This window comes from Psammomys obesus, unplaced genomic scaffold (assembly GCF_907164565.1).
Source record: "Psammomys obesus unplaced genomic scaffold, mPsaObe1.curated_primary_1811, whole genome shotgun sequence".
Classification (NCBI taxonomy): Eukaryota; Metazoa; Chordata; class Mammalia; order Rodentia; family Muridae; genus Psammomys; species Psammomys obesus.
The window spans coordinates 15688682-15701864 of NW_026596117.1; positions in this window are offsets into that span (position 1 = coordinate 15688682).

Here is a 13183-nt window from a genome sequence, read left to right on the forward strand (position 1 = left end):
CATAGAATAAACTCACTAAAATCTGTACATCTAAACAAACTAAGCAAAAGAGAGGACCCTAAATAAAATGTTCAATCCCCATCCTGAAAGGCAAAGAGGATGGACATTAGAAGAAAAAGAAAATAGGAAACAACCTCGGAACTTGCTACAGAGGGCCTCTGAATGCCAGAAGAAAACAGGAAACAACCTTGGAACCTGCTACAGAGGGCCTCTGAAAGCCTCTCCAGTATAGACTGTCAAAGCAGAGGCTGAGCCTGATGGACAACTGATGGGCAGAGTGAGTGGAATTTTATGTTAGAAGTGGGAAATAGTAAGAGCTGGAGGGGACAGGAACTCCACAAGGAGAGCAACAGAACAAGATAATTTGAACACAGGGAACTTCCCAGAGACTCATACTCCAACCAAGGACTATTCGTGGAGATGACCTGGAACCCCTGCACAGATGTAGCCCATGGCAGTTCAGTGTCCAAGTGGGTTACATAGTAATGGGAAGAGGGACTGCCTCTGACATAATCTGATTGGCCTGCTCTTTGATCACCTCCCCCTGAGGGGGGAGCAGCCTTACCAGGCCACAGTAGAGGACAATACAGCCACTTTTGATGAGAACTGATAGACTAAGATCAGAAAGGAGAGGAGAACTTCCCCTATCAGTGGACTTGGGGAGTGGCATGCATGCAGAAAGGGGAGGGAGGGTGGGATCGGGAGGGGGGAGGGGCTTATGGGGGGATACAAAATGAATAAAGTGTAATTAATAAAAAATTTTAAAAAATTTTTAAAAAATGATTTAAATACGTTTGATCTGGAACTCATATTCTCTAATTATATGATGATTTAACAAGAAAATGACTTATTGTAAATGTGGCTTTTTTGAAATATACTTTATAATAATAATTTCAAATGTCGTCAGTTTCTTAACATTTTTAAAATAAAAAGCCATAAAGTGAAAAAAAAATGTATAACTACTCTTAACTTTTGAGGGAAAATTATGAAACGGTAATTTGGATTTCTTCAAAATGCCAAAAAATTTGGTACTATGGAAAAAATATAAGTTCACCCAGAAAATTGACTTCCTTCTATAATCAACTGTCATATTTACAAGAAAATGTAACAATGACATGAACATGGCTGGCCAGCCTGGTTCTACTTCTGCCCTGAGTTTCCAGACACTATTTCACCCTGGGCTGGGCAGGAAGGAATGAAGCTTAGCTGGGTGAGTGAGTGTGTTATGCAGAATGTTGGTCCGGTGGTGAGTGCAGACAGAACATTCTCTGAGACAAACCAACCTTGGAAAGTTGGTAATGAGTGTGTGTGCTCCTTTGGCTGAAGCTGAGGTCCTGGGAACGCTTGATTTGCATGAAGAGGAACCCAGGTGCTAACTGGACTGCTCCTTATAAGGAAACTGGAAGCTTTAACCTGAAACCTGGCCACCAGGCTAGATGACTGCCTCCAGGGTGGCAGAGGTTGAAAACCTCAGTGCACTGGGCATGCAGGGCCCAGAACAGGAATGGCACAGTCCTTAATCATGCCAGTCTCAAGATGAGAATTTTGGGGTTTGGACATGTCAAGCCCTCACTCTTGTTCCAGGCCGGATACCCAGGATGCACCTCTCACCTGCCCCACAATGACTTTTATTTCTCTAGAAATACCTAAGCTCATCTTTCTATATGTAAATCCAAAATTCTGCCTGTTTCCCGTTGGATCTATTTTAATAATCGATTTTATTTAGACAACTTACTGTCTTACTGAATACATTATTGCTAAGATCAGTTCAATTAAATGTTTATAAATATAAAAAAATACAACTATGCAGAGAAAATGACCAGTATCAACATTCTCTGTTCTTCAAAGTATTTCTTAAAAAGAGTTGTTCAAACCATGTGAGTAATTTTTTTAACTTTGTATTGATTTATTGTGAATTTTATATCTTGCCCCCAATCTCACTCATATTCCTGTCCATCCATAGCAAACCTCCACCTTTGCCACCCCACCCCCCCAAAACAAAACAAAACAAACAAAACCAAAGCCAAAAAAAAAAAAAAAAAAAAAAAAAATTCCCACCACGGAATTTTCTGCAGTGTGTCACGAAGTACACTCTTTGGCTCCAACAGCTTCACATAAAGATGTTTATTGTAGTGAGTTATTGGTGTAGTTCAAGGCCTCTGGCTTCTGCTACACTATCAATACTGGAACCTCACTGGGACTCCTCTCAGATAACCTGCTGTTGCCCGGTGTCCTGAGAACCCTGCAGCTTTGGTTCTGCAACTCAGAATTAAAAGAACAAAACAAAACATTCCTGAGTAATTCTGCTCTACAGGCTGTTTTCTGAGCCTTCTTTCATGACATGAAGTTAACTACTTCTTTCTAATATGACCTTCTTTTGAGGACCTCATCTTGCTAATCTCTAGATTTTGGTTTAGTCAATAGCATGTGAGGCAAGATGAATTATTAATTAAATGAATATCTTAAATTTTAACATAACACAACTGACAAGCTCTACTATCAAATCAGAATAAATTAGTTTTTCTGTAATTTCAAATTTTAATACAGTGATTGAAATTTCTCTCTTACTTTGTATTTAATATAATTAACAATCAATATGAGAAAGTTGAACTCATAATTGTCATCCTCTCTCTGCTTCTTTTAATCAAGTATTTTAAAAAGTCACATTGACATGCTGGTATTTGACAGGAATAAACATAATTAATTTTAAATAATGAAATAAGAAATAGCTATCCCCAAACTCACAGTTTTGTCAACTTGCAGCCACTGTAGTATAAAAAGATTTGGCAGAATGTAATTTATTTCTATAACATCAATTTGACATACACATTTTACTGAAATCATTTAGCTATTAGTATGCAATAAATAGAAACATTCTTTTCACCAATCTTTTCTGAAAAATTCAAAAAGGAAAAGCCAAGGCTTCAAGGGATTCAGAGGGAGTTAGAAGCTTTGTAACACAATTCAGGTGAAACAACAAAGGAAATCCTGATATAAAGAATAAGACTTTCATAAAAATAATCACACTGTGAAGGTGGTTGCATGTTGATTTGAAAACCCTCTCCCTTTGAGAGGTTTTAAGATGCACAGAGAAATATAGACAAACAAGTAACCAGATACAGTTCCTGATAAGAAAATACAAAATTTTTAGGAAACACTCTTAACATGAGAAAATAGTTGTTTTATTTTTATTTTTTTCAATTTACTTTCATCCATCAATAACCGACCAAGTTTTAAGATTAGCTGAACTCACCTGCGGAATGCCACATTCTGTTAATGGCTTACAATTTTATAAAATTTATTTCATGAATCAATATTTTAAAAATTATCTTTAGCTATATGAGTAAAATCATGCACATTAATTATTGATGCCTATCAGCTTTTTGGTTTACTTAGGGGGAAAGACTGTTTTCTATTATTAGTTTTGTTTGTTTGGAGAGACAAGGTCTCAAAATGTTGACCAAGATGCTTTGAACTTTTTATGCTGCTCAGGCTGAACTGCAGCAAGGGCTGGTTCTCCTGCTCTGGCTCCTGTGACACCTGGATTTAAGCACTGAAAACTAAGCATGGCAGCTTTAGTCTGCACTTATATTTACCTTTCATAATAGCTTTCTGTCAGTACGACAAAATACATGGGGAAAACAGTTTATAGTGTAAAACATATTTTCATTTTCATGTAAGGTGTTGTACCTTTAATCCACGAGTCCACTGGCTCCATCGCATTGAGGTCTGTAGTAAAGCAAATGCATGGCAGAAGGTTGAGGCAAAGAAATGTTGCTGACCTCATGACAGACAAGAAGTCAGGAGGAGACTACAGATAAGACACACCTTTCAAATCCTGTGACCTGCTCTCTCCCTACCTAAGCCCTGCACGCTTATAGCCCAGAACTCACCAACAGATTAATCCTTTGATGAGGTAAATATACTCCAGATATAATTGCTTCTCAATGGCACCACAATGTGAGACCAAGCCTTACATGTATGAACCATTTGGCACAATTTATAACCAGACCATAACAATATCTTTACTTTCATTGTAAAACATAACGTGAAATATCGGATAAATGAAGAAATAAAGCAGGTTGCCAATACTCAAAATTCATTATCCCCTTTCCTTAGGCCAATCTTTCTGCAACCTCAGTCAGAAAAGGATTTTAATGTTTGTAAATAAAGGTCACTGAGGTGCATTAAAAGGCCCATTGCATTATGGGATCTAACAAAATATTCTAAACATAAAATACTTGTTTTTAGATTAAACATCACACCAATCACTGTATTCCTCTTATGATGTAGTGTTCAATAAGTAGGTTAGAGTGGATATCATGGTTCTTGATATTGACTTTAACAGATACTGAAAAGGCTTCACTTCAAATCATAGGTTGTCTACTGATTTTCATTATTCTACCCAAAATTTCTATAGTGAAAGCAAGAGAAATCTCATGCTAATTGAAACACACACAAAAAAAATGTCAGAAAAAAATCAAAGATACTTCATATGAGTATAATTTGATAGAAATTCTAGAGCTCAAGAGAGAAAAGAATTAGGCGGTGGACTTACTTTTGTAATCAAATAGCACGACTCACTGCTTGAGCAGCTCAGCTCAAATTTTTCAGTAAAATAATTTGATAGAAGCAGTTTGATCCCAACTCCTGAATTGCCTTGAGTAAAGGAGACACATGTGGGGCCCTGGGTCAGCCTTTTGCATAGAGAGTCATGCCCACTGAGAAGGAATAAAGGCAGCGTATACCTAGAAGTATAGAGTAGAACACTGAAAGCATCTTTTGTTTTTAATTTGTAAAGTTCCAAAACTGAAAATGAAAGTTGAAAACATAATTAGGAGGAAAATAAAAACTAAACCATCAACATTCGTGTAAATATATTTTCTAGTTGACACAATTTACTTTACAATGACATAAAAGAATTGCTCACTCATTTTTTTTCTAAACAATGGTAGCATAAAGTGCAAATCTTTATATATAGGATAATAAGAGAAGTCATTTATTTTATATACTTTATTTTGTGTGAGAGTATGAATGCATTTACACTTCTATTTTCAAAGATGTTATTTACATAAAAAATGTCTGTTCACAGAGACCCATGTCAGTGTAGACCCTCCAGAAATATGGGAGTTGCTTTGAACTCAAGCAAGCAGGTCAAGTGTAGTATATGAGGCTCTAGAGGACAATGTTAAATATTTTTGTATTCTGTCAGATTCAGGGCTAGGATTGTGTAGAAGTTTTAGTTAAATAAGCTATCTGGTAATATATGTTGCACACAAAATGCAGTCAAGTAGCAATGGCAGAAACCTGGCTAAGAAATGAAGCAAAGCTGGAGTAGAATTAGAAAACAAGCCATAAAACAAGAACATTCATTGTGTCAGCATTATTTGTCTTCATGATTTCCTGTTAGGTCACACTGATGTCAAGGAAACTCAGAAGGAAATGCTGTGAGAACTGAACACAAGATTGTTTTAGTGATTTGTGGAACTTAAAGGAGACCCTACTAAAGCATTTTTTTTTCTAAATGAATATAGAAATTTCTCTATGTTTTCTAAGTGTTTTCTAAACATGGATCCTTTTACACCCTATCCAAGAAACTTTTTTGCCACAGACTGAGACGTTTATGGAAAACAACTAGTCAAAATAGAGAAGAACTGACTAACATATACATACGCTTCACATACATATAAATGTCACATGTATTATATATGTATATGCATAATAGCATAATATATATGTCACACATACCATCTATGTATATGGATATAACAGGAGGGCTAATGATGGAAAGAAGCCAAGCTACCAGAGGGTTTGAGTACCAGGGTGGAGAGGTACCTGGGGCATAGCAGGGGAAGATCTTGATGGAGATCCTTAAACACCTGTATGTTTTGTTCTACTAGACCAGTTTCATTAACATAGAAAGACCACTCCTCTCCCAATACAACACATGTCCCCCCCCTGATCAGCTGTCAGCGGGTGGAGGGCTCTCCTGTGTTGTAAAATAATGCCTCCAAGGAAGGTTATCTGCCACCTTGGAGGGACTCGAGATTGTCCAAGATGGAGGCCACGGCCTGGCTGAGCTTCTCTTGGAAGTTGTCAGCCAGGTGTTTTGTCTGTAGTGCCTGTTAGGATTGTGCAACAGAGTTACACGTGGGTTCACAAATCATGCCATACAACTGGTTCCATGTGAAAGGTTTGTTTGTTTGTTTTTTTCGTATTTTATTTTTTTCTTATCAGTTACATTTTATTAACTATGTACCCCAGCCGTGTCCCGATCCCTCATTCCCTCCCAGTCCCTCCCTCCCTCCTCTCCACCGTGCCCCTTGCCAAGTCCACTGATAGGGGTACCCCCTCCCCATTCCTCTGATCCTGTTTTATCAGGTATCCTCAGGACTGGCTGCAAAGCTCTCCTCTGTGGCCTAACAGGACTGCTCCTCCCTTGGGGGGTGGGGAGGCCAAACAGCCAGTCATTGAGTTCCTGTTAGAAATAGTCCTTGTTCCCCTCACTATGGGAAACCAATTGGTTACTGAGCTACCACAGGCTACATCTGAGCAGAGGTTCTAGGTTACATTCATACATGGTCCTTGGTTGCATGTCAGTCTCAGAAAAGACCCTGTGCCCAGATATCTTTGGTCCTTGTGGAAGTCCTATCTTTTCCTCATCAGTCTAACTCCCCTTCTTTCTTATGATTTCCTGAAAGGTTTGTTAAGGGAAGGGGGAAGGAAACAGGGAAGGTCATGGGGGAAAGGTCACAGAGACCTTCTCTGGGCAAAGCAGGAGAGAAAGAAAGAGAGAGGAGGAGCTTCGAGTTCTCTTATAAGGTGACCCAGAGCATGACCAGGTGGTTTCAGGTGGTCTGTACGTGGCTTCACAGATGCCTGATATCCGGTTTGTCATGTCCCTTATGGCTGGCCGTAGAGATGCCTGCTTTCAGATCCCAACAGTGCCACCCCAGGGGCCCTGTTCCTCCTGCTGATATAGCCATGCCAAAACCAGATAAGTAGAGTGGTGAGGATCTCTCTCTTTCTCTAGTCCCTTCCTTGCCACCAGGAGATTTACTTCCACTCATACAGGTAGACCTGTGTCGCAATCACTATGGAGGTGCAAAAACTTGGAGGGAGAAGTTAGCAGAGGCACTGACGATCTTATTGCACCAGAAAAGGGTTACACGTATTGGCTTGGTGACAGTGATGTTACAGGAACATGCAGAATGGAAACAGGAATAGGGTTCTACAAGACAGATTAAAATGAGAAATGTTTTGTAACTTTTGTATGGGTAAGGGCCCACAGGATTCAGGAAGTGAGATGTTAGTGGAAACAGCTGTCACCAATGGCCAGGGAAAAGGATGTGGAGAAAAAGCACTGGGAGAAGTTGGGGTGAGTTGTTAGGAGGAGGAGGAGGTCAGCTGTATACTGGATGTATTATAAGTTCCTTGGTGATTTGATTTCCTGATTCAGGATGCATTTGTGGAGTAGGACAGGTTGTGAATCTGGAAGAAGCTGCTAAGAGATGTGAAAGTCAGTGCCAGGGTATTGAGCAAATGGGTGGGAGTATATCTTGCCAGCTATTCTCGTCTTCCAACATTCTTTCCAGGTGTCTGGGTCTCTGTCAGTTTGGTTGTTGCTTTGAGTATACTGGATCTTGCCATTCCTGTTATGTAACTCCAAGAGGGGAACCCCCCATAGGTGTCCAAGTCTAAGAGACAGGATTCATTTCTCTTTGCTTATCAGTATGGGAATCAGGTGATCAGTGCCAAGAGTGTCTGGATATACTGGGAATATCAAAGGCTCCTGGCACACTTTTGGAAGGAAATCCTGTTTCTATAACTTTGTTGCATCCATAATAGGCTTCTCTAAGTATGGTAGTGAGTATTGGGAGGATTACGGAGGGGCTAGGTGGTAATGTAGTTAGAATGGAGAAAAACAAAGTCAGCCATAAAAATAGAGGAGAGTGAGATCTGTGGAGAGCACATAGCTTGGGCAGCAGCCAGCAGGTCATAGATGTCCTTTCAAGAGATCTTGTTGTCCCATTGGGAGTAGCATCCTATTCACCTCCTCAGTCCTTGACCTGCCAACATGAGTTAGACTATCTTCTTGGTTGGTGGATGATATCAAACATTTCTGTCTGGGAACCAAATAGGCCTGGGCAGGTCCTATAGAAAAAAGCCAACAAAACCCCTTTTCATGAAGAAAGGGTCAGGTCCCTTCCATACTCTTTCTAATGGATCACAACATTGAACCAGGAAGGGAGGAGTTATTCCTAGTGTGTGCCAGTGGAAGGATATAGGAGGATATTTGGAGATTTTGTAAATATTAAATATATTTAGAATGACTGGGGCCATTGCTATTTGTATGTTTGGGGAATAGATGATTGGTTTGTTGTTGTTTTAAGTTTAACTGTCTTTTACAGTTTGATGTGTTCTTTCTATAATTCTTTGGCTCTAAGGGTTGTAAAGAATTCCCTTGTGATGGGTGATCTCCCATTGTGAGCAGACAGTTTTGAATCAGGAGCTAGTAAAAGCAGAGCCATTATCAGATTTTACCTGTTGAGGAATGCCTGTGAGAGCAAAGGTTGGAGAACATGTGGTGAATTGATTTGTTTTTTTTTTTTTGAGCTTTCTCTCATTTGGACTGTAGTCCGTATGAAATGTTAGTATGTGTCAACAGTAAGAAAAACATATTTTTGGCAGCTGAATTGGAGAATGCAGGTGACACCAGTTTTCCAGAGGGGAATAGATTTTTTTTTTTTTTTTTTCTGTGTAGCCTTGGCTGTCCTGGACTTGCTCTGTGGACCAGGCTGGCCTTGAACTCACAGCAATCTGCCTATCTGCCTGCCTCTTCCTCCCTGAGTGATGAGATTATAGGCTTTCACCATAGTCTCAGGCTCAGGAACATGTTTTTCATTATTCTTTGAAGTTGATCAAGAGGAAAATGGGATAAGTGGGTGTGAAGCCCTTTCCATTTGTATGAGCATGAATGGAATTGATCTGCTTGCTTGGGGAGGTTGTGAATATTCCTGTAGAGGTTTTTTTTTTTTTTTTTTTTTTTTTTTGTCAGGTTATCAGTCCTGGCAGGGGGCTGTGAGATTTGACATGCTGCATGGAGAGGAGAGTGGCTCTTTCCCTTAAGAGGGCAGAGACATAGACCAGCAGAGAAGATAGTGGATTGGAGTATAGTTTGACAAATGACCTTGATTATCAAGGAAGCAAATTAACAGCATATACACTGTCTGAGAAAAGACTAAAGGGCTTATTTACTTCTTTGAGTGCTAAGTAAATGGCATACAGTTCTTTATACTTGGGGAAGTGAATCAGATAATGTGGGGATCATGCCAGGGGGAGTAGTATATTATTGTGGTAGCTCACCTCTTTCCTCTATCAGTAAATAATGAGGTTGCCCAAGTGAAGGAATTCTTTGCACAGAGTGGGAGGGGGAGTGGGAGAGGTTAGCCACCACAACAGAGGTAGGGCGGAAACCCATCTTTCATTAGGGTAATGATTATCAATTTGTCCTGGGAATACAATTAGGTTGCTAGAAAAGCATGAGTGATTTCTGAGTAGCCATTGAATAGCAGAGAAAGATGAAAGGGTGACAAAAATATTGTTCTATTCTTAAGCTTAGCAAGGCTTTATGCGTGCCAATTCTAATAACAACAGTGAATTGCATCAACCTCAGTTAGAATTCTAGGTGCACCGCCCACTGGGCTGTGGAGCCATCCCCGCACTCCCTGGAACAGATACGGTGCTCACAAAAGACTAGTGGAAGAGTTAAAAATAAGGAGCTATACTGGCATTGTAGGATACCTAGTGAGTGCCATGTCTTTTAGGGCTGCATTAATGGCCCTTTAAGCCTCCACTGCCTCAGAAGAAAGAGTTCACTGGGAGAGGGCATTCTTATTCCTTTTTAGGAGATCAAAGAGAGGCTGTACAGTACTGGTGGGGAGGGAAAGCCATGGTCTAGGCCAATTAAGGTTTCCTAAAAAGCTTTGGAGGACATTGAGCATTTAAGTGTTTCTCTGCCATTTGATATTCCCCTTTAGAGAATTCTCTGTTTAACTGTGTAGCCCATTTTTTAACTGGATTACTTGATTTGTTGCTTTTTAACTTCTTGAGTCCTTTATATATTTTGGATATTAGCCCTCTGTCAGATACAGGGTTGGTGAAGATCCTTTCCTAGTCTGTAGGCTGTTGTCATTAGTCATCAGGGAAATGCAAATCAAAATGACCATGAGATTTCCTGTTACACCCATAAGAATGGCTAAGATCAAAAAACTCAAATGAGTTTTCAATTTGAAGCTCTCTCAGACAATTAGGAATAGTGCTACATCAAGATCCTGCTCCACGAAATTATGGTATTTTTACACAATGGAATACTACTCAGCAATCAAAAAGAGGAAATCATGAAATTTGCAGGCAAATGGTGGGATCTAGAAAAGATCATCCTGAGTGAAATATCCCAGAAGGAGAAAGACAAACACGGTATATACTCACTTATATAGACCTATAAGATATGATAAACATAATGAAATCTATACACCTAAAAAAGATAATCAAGAGAGCAGACATGGGGTAAGATTATCAATCCTCGTGTTGAAAGACAGAGGGGATGCACATTGAACATTGACAGGAGTCTACTGAGCACATTTGAAAGACTCTAACTAGCAGTGTTTTCAAAGCAAAGACTCATGACCAAACCTTTGGCAGAGTACAGGGAATCATAAGAAAGAAGGGGAGTTAGTCTGATGAGGAAAGGATAGGAGCTCCACAAGGACCAAATATATCTGGGCACAGGGTCTTTTCTGAGACTGACATGCAACCAAGGACCATATATGAATGTAACCTAGAACCCCTGCTCAGATGTAGCCTGTGGTAGCTCAGTAACCAATTGGTTTCCCATAGTGAGGGGAACAAGGACTATTTCTTTTTTTTTTTTGTATTTTATTTTTTTCTTATCAGTTACATTTTATTAACTATGTACCCCAGCCCTGTCCCGATCCCTCATTCCCTCCCAGTCCCTCCCTCCCTCCCTCCCTCCTCTCCACCGTGCCCCTTGCCAAGTCCACTGATAGGGGGACCTCCTCCCCATTCATCTGATCCTGTTTTATCAGGTATCTTCAGGACTGGCTGCAAAGCTCTCCTCTGTGGCCTAACAGGACTGCTCCTCCCTTGGGGGGTGGGGAGGCCAAAGAGCCAGTCATTGAGTTCCTGCTATACGATTCTTAGGCATATATACAAAAGATGCTCAAGTATACAACAAGGACATTTGCTCAACCATGTTTCTAGCAGCTTTATTTGTTATAGCCAGAATCCAAAAACAACCCAGATGTTTTTCAACTGAGGAATGGATAAAGAAATTGTGGTGCAATTACACAATGGAATACTACTCAGCAATTAAAAACAAGGAAGTCATGAAATTTGCATGCAAATGGTGGGAACTAGAAAAGATCTTCCTGAGTGAGGTATCTCAGAAGCAGAAAGACACACATGGTATATACACACTTATAAGTGGATATCAGACATATAATAAAAGATAATTATCCTAAAATCTGTACACCTAAAGAAGCTAAGCAAGGAGGGCCATGCGTAAGATTCTCAAGCTTAATTCAGAAAACTAACTGGATAGACATTGGAAAAAGGTGAAAATAAGGAACAAGATAGGAGCCTACCACAGAGGACCTCTGAAAGACTCTACCCAGCATAGTTTCAAAGCAGATGCTAAGACTCAGCCAAACTTTAGGCACAGTGCGTGGAATCTTATGAAAGAAGAGGGGAATAGAAAGACTTGGAAGGGTCTGGAGCGCCACAAGAAGAACAACAGAACCAAAAAATATGGGCCCAGGAGTCTTTTCTGAGACTGACACTTCAAACAAGGACAATTCATAGACATAACCTAGACACCCTGCACAGAGGTAGCCCATGGCAGCTTAGTTTCCAAATGTGCTCCCTAGTAAGGGGAGCATGGGCTGTTGCTGACAGGAACTCAGCGGCTGGCTCTTTGATCACCTCCCCTTGAGGAGAGAGCAGCCTTACCAGGCAACAGAGGAAGACTATGAAAGACAGTCCTGATGAGACCTGATAGGCTAAGGTCAGATGGGAGGAGAGAAGGTCATTCACTGTCAATGTACTGGGGAAGGGGCATGGGAGGAGATGAGGTAGAGAGGGCGAGATTGGGAGGGGATAAAGGTATGGTATGGGCTACAGCTGGGATACAGAATGAATAAATTGTAATAAATAAATTTTATATTAAAAAAACTCAAGTGACAATATGCTGGAGAGGATGTGGAGAAAGGAGAACTCTCCTCCACTGCTGGTGGGAACGTAAACTTGTACAACCACTTTGGAAATCAGACTGGCTCTTTCTCAGACAATTAGGAATAGCGCTTCCTCAAGACCCAGCTATACCATTCCTAGGCATATATACTAAATATGCTTAAGTACACAACAAGGACATTTTTTCAACCATGTTCATAGCAGCTTTATTTGTAATAGCCAGAATCTGGAAACATTCAAGATGTACCTCAATGGAGAAATGGATAAAGAAATTGTGGTACATTTACACAATGGAATACTGCTCAGCAAGGAAATCATGAAAATTTCAGGCAAATGGTGGGAACTAGAAAAGATCATCCTGAGTGAGGTATCCCAGAAGCAGAAAGACACACATGGTATATTCTCACTTATAAGTGGATATTAGACATATAATATAGGATAATCATGCTAAAATCTGCATACCTAAAAAAGGTAAGCAAACAGGAGGACCCTGGGTAAGATGATCACTCCTTACTCAGAAACGCAAATGGGACTGACATAGGAAGAGGGAGAAAATAGGAAACAGGATAGGAGCCTACCATAGAGGGCCTCTGAAAGACTCTACCCAGCAAGGTATCAAAGAAGATGCTGAGACTCATAATCAAACTTTGGACAGAGTGCAGGGAATCTTATGAAAGAAAGGGGAGATAAAAAGACCTGGAGGGGACAGGAACTCCACAAGGAGAGCAACAGAACCAGAAAATCTGGGTCCACGGGTCTTGTCTGAGACTGATAATTCGACCAAGTATCATGCATGGAAATAACCTAGAACCCATACACAGATGTAGTCATGGCAGCTCAGTCTCCGAATGTGCTCCCTAGTAATGGAAACAGGGACTGTCTCTGACATGAATTCAGTGGTTGACTCTTTGGT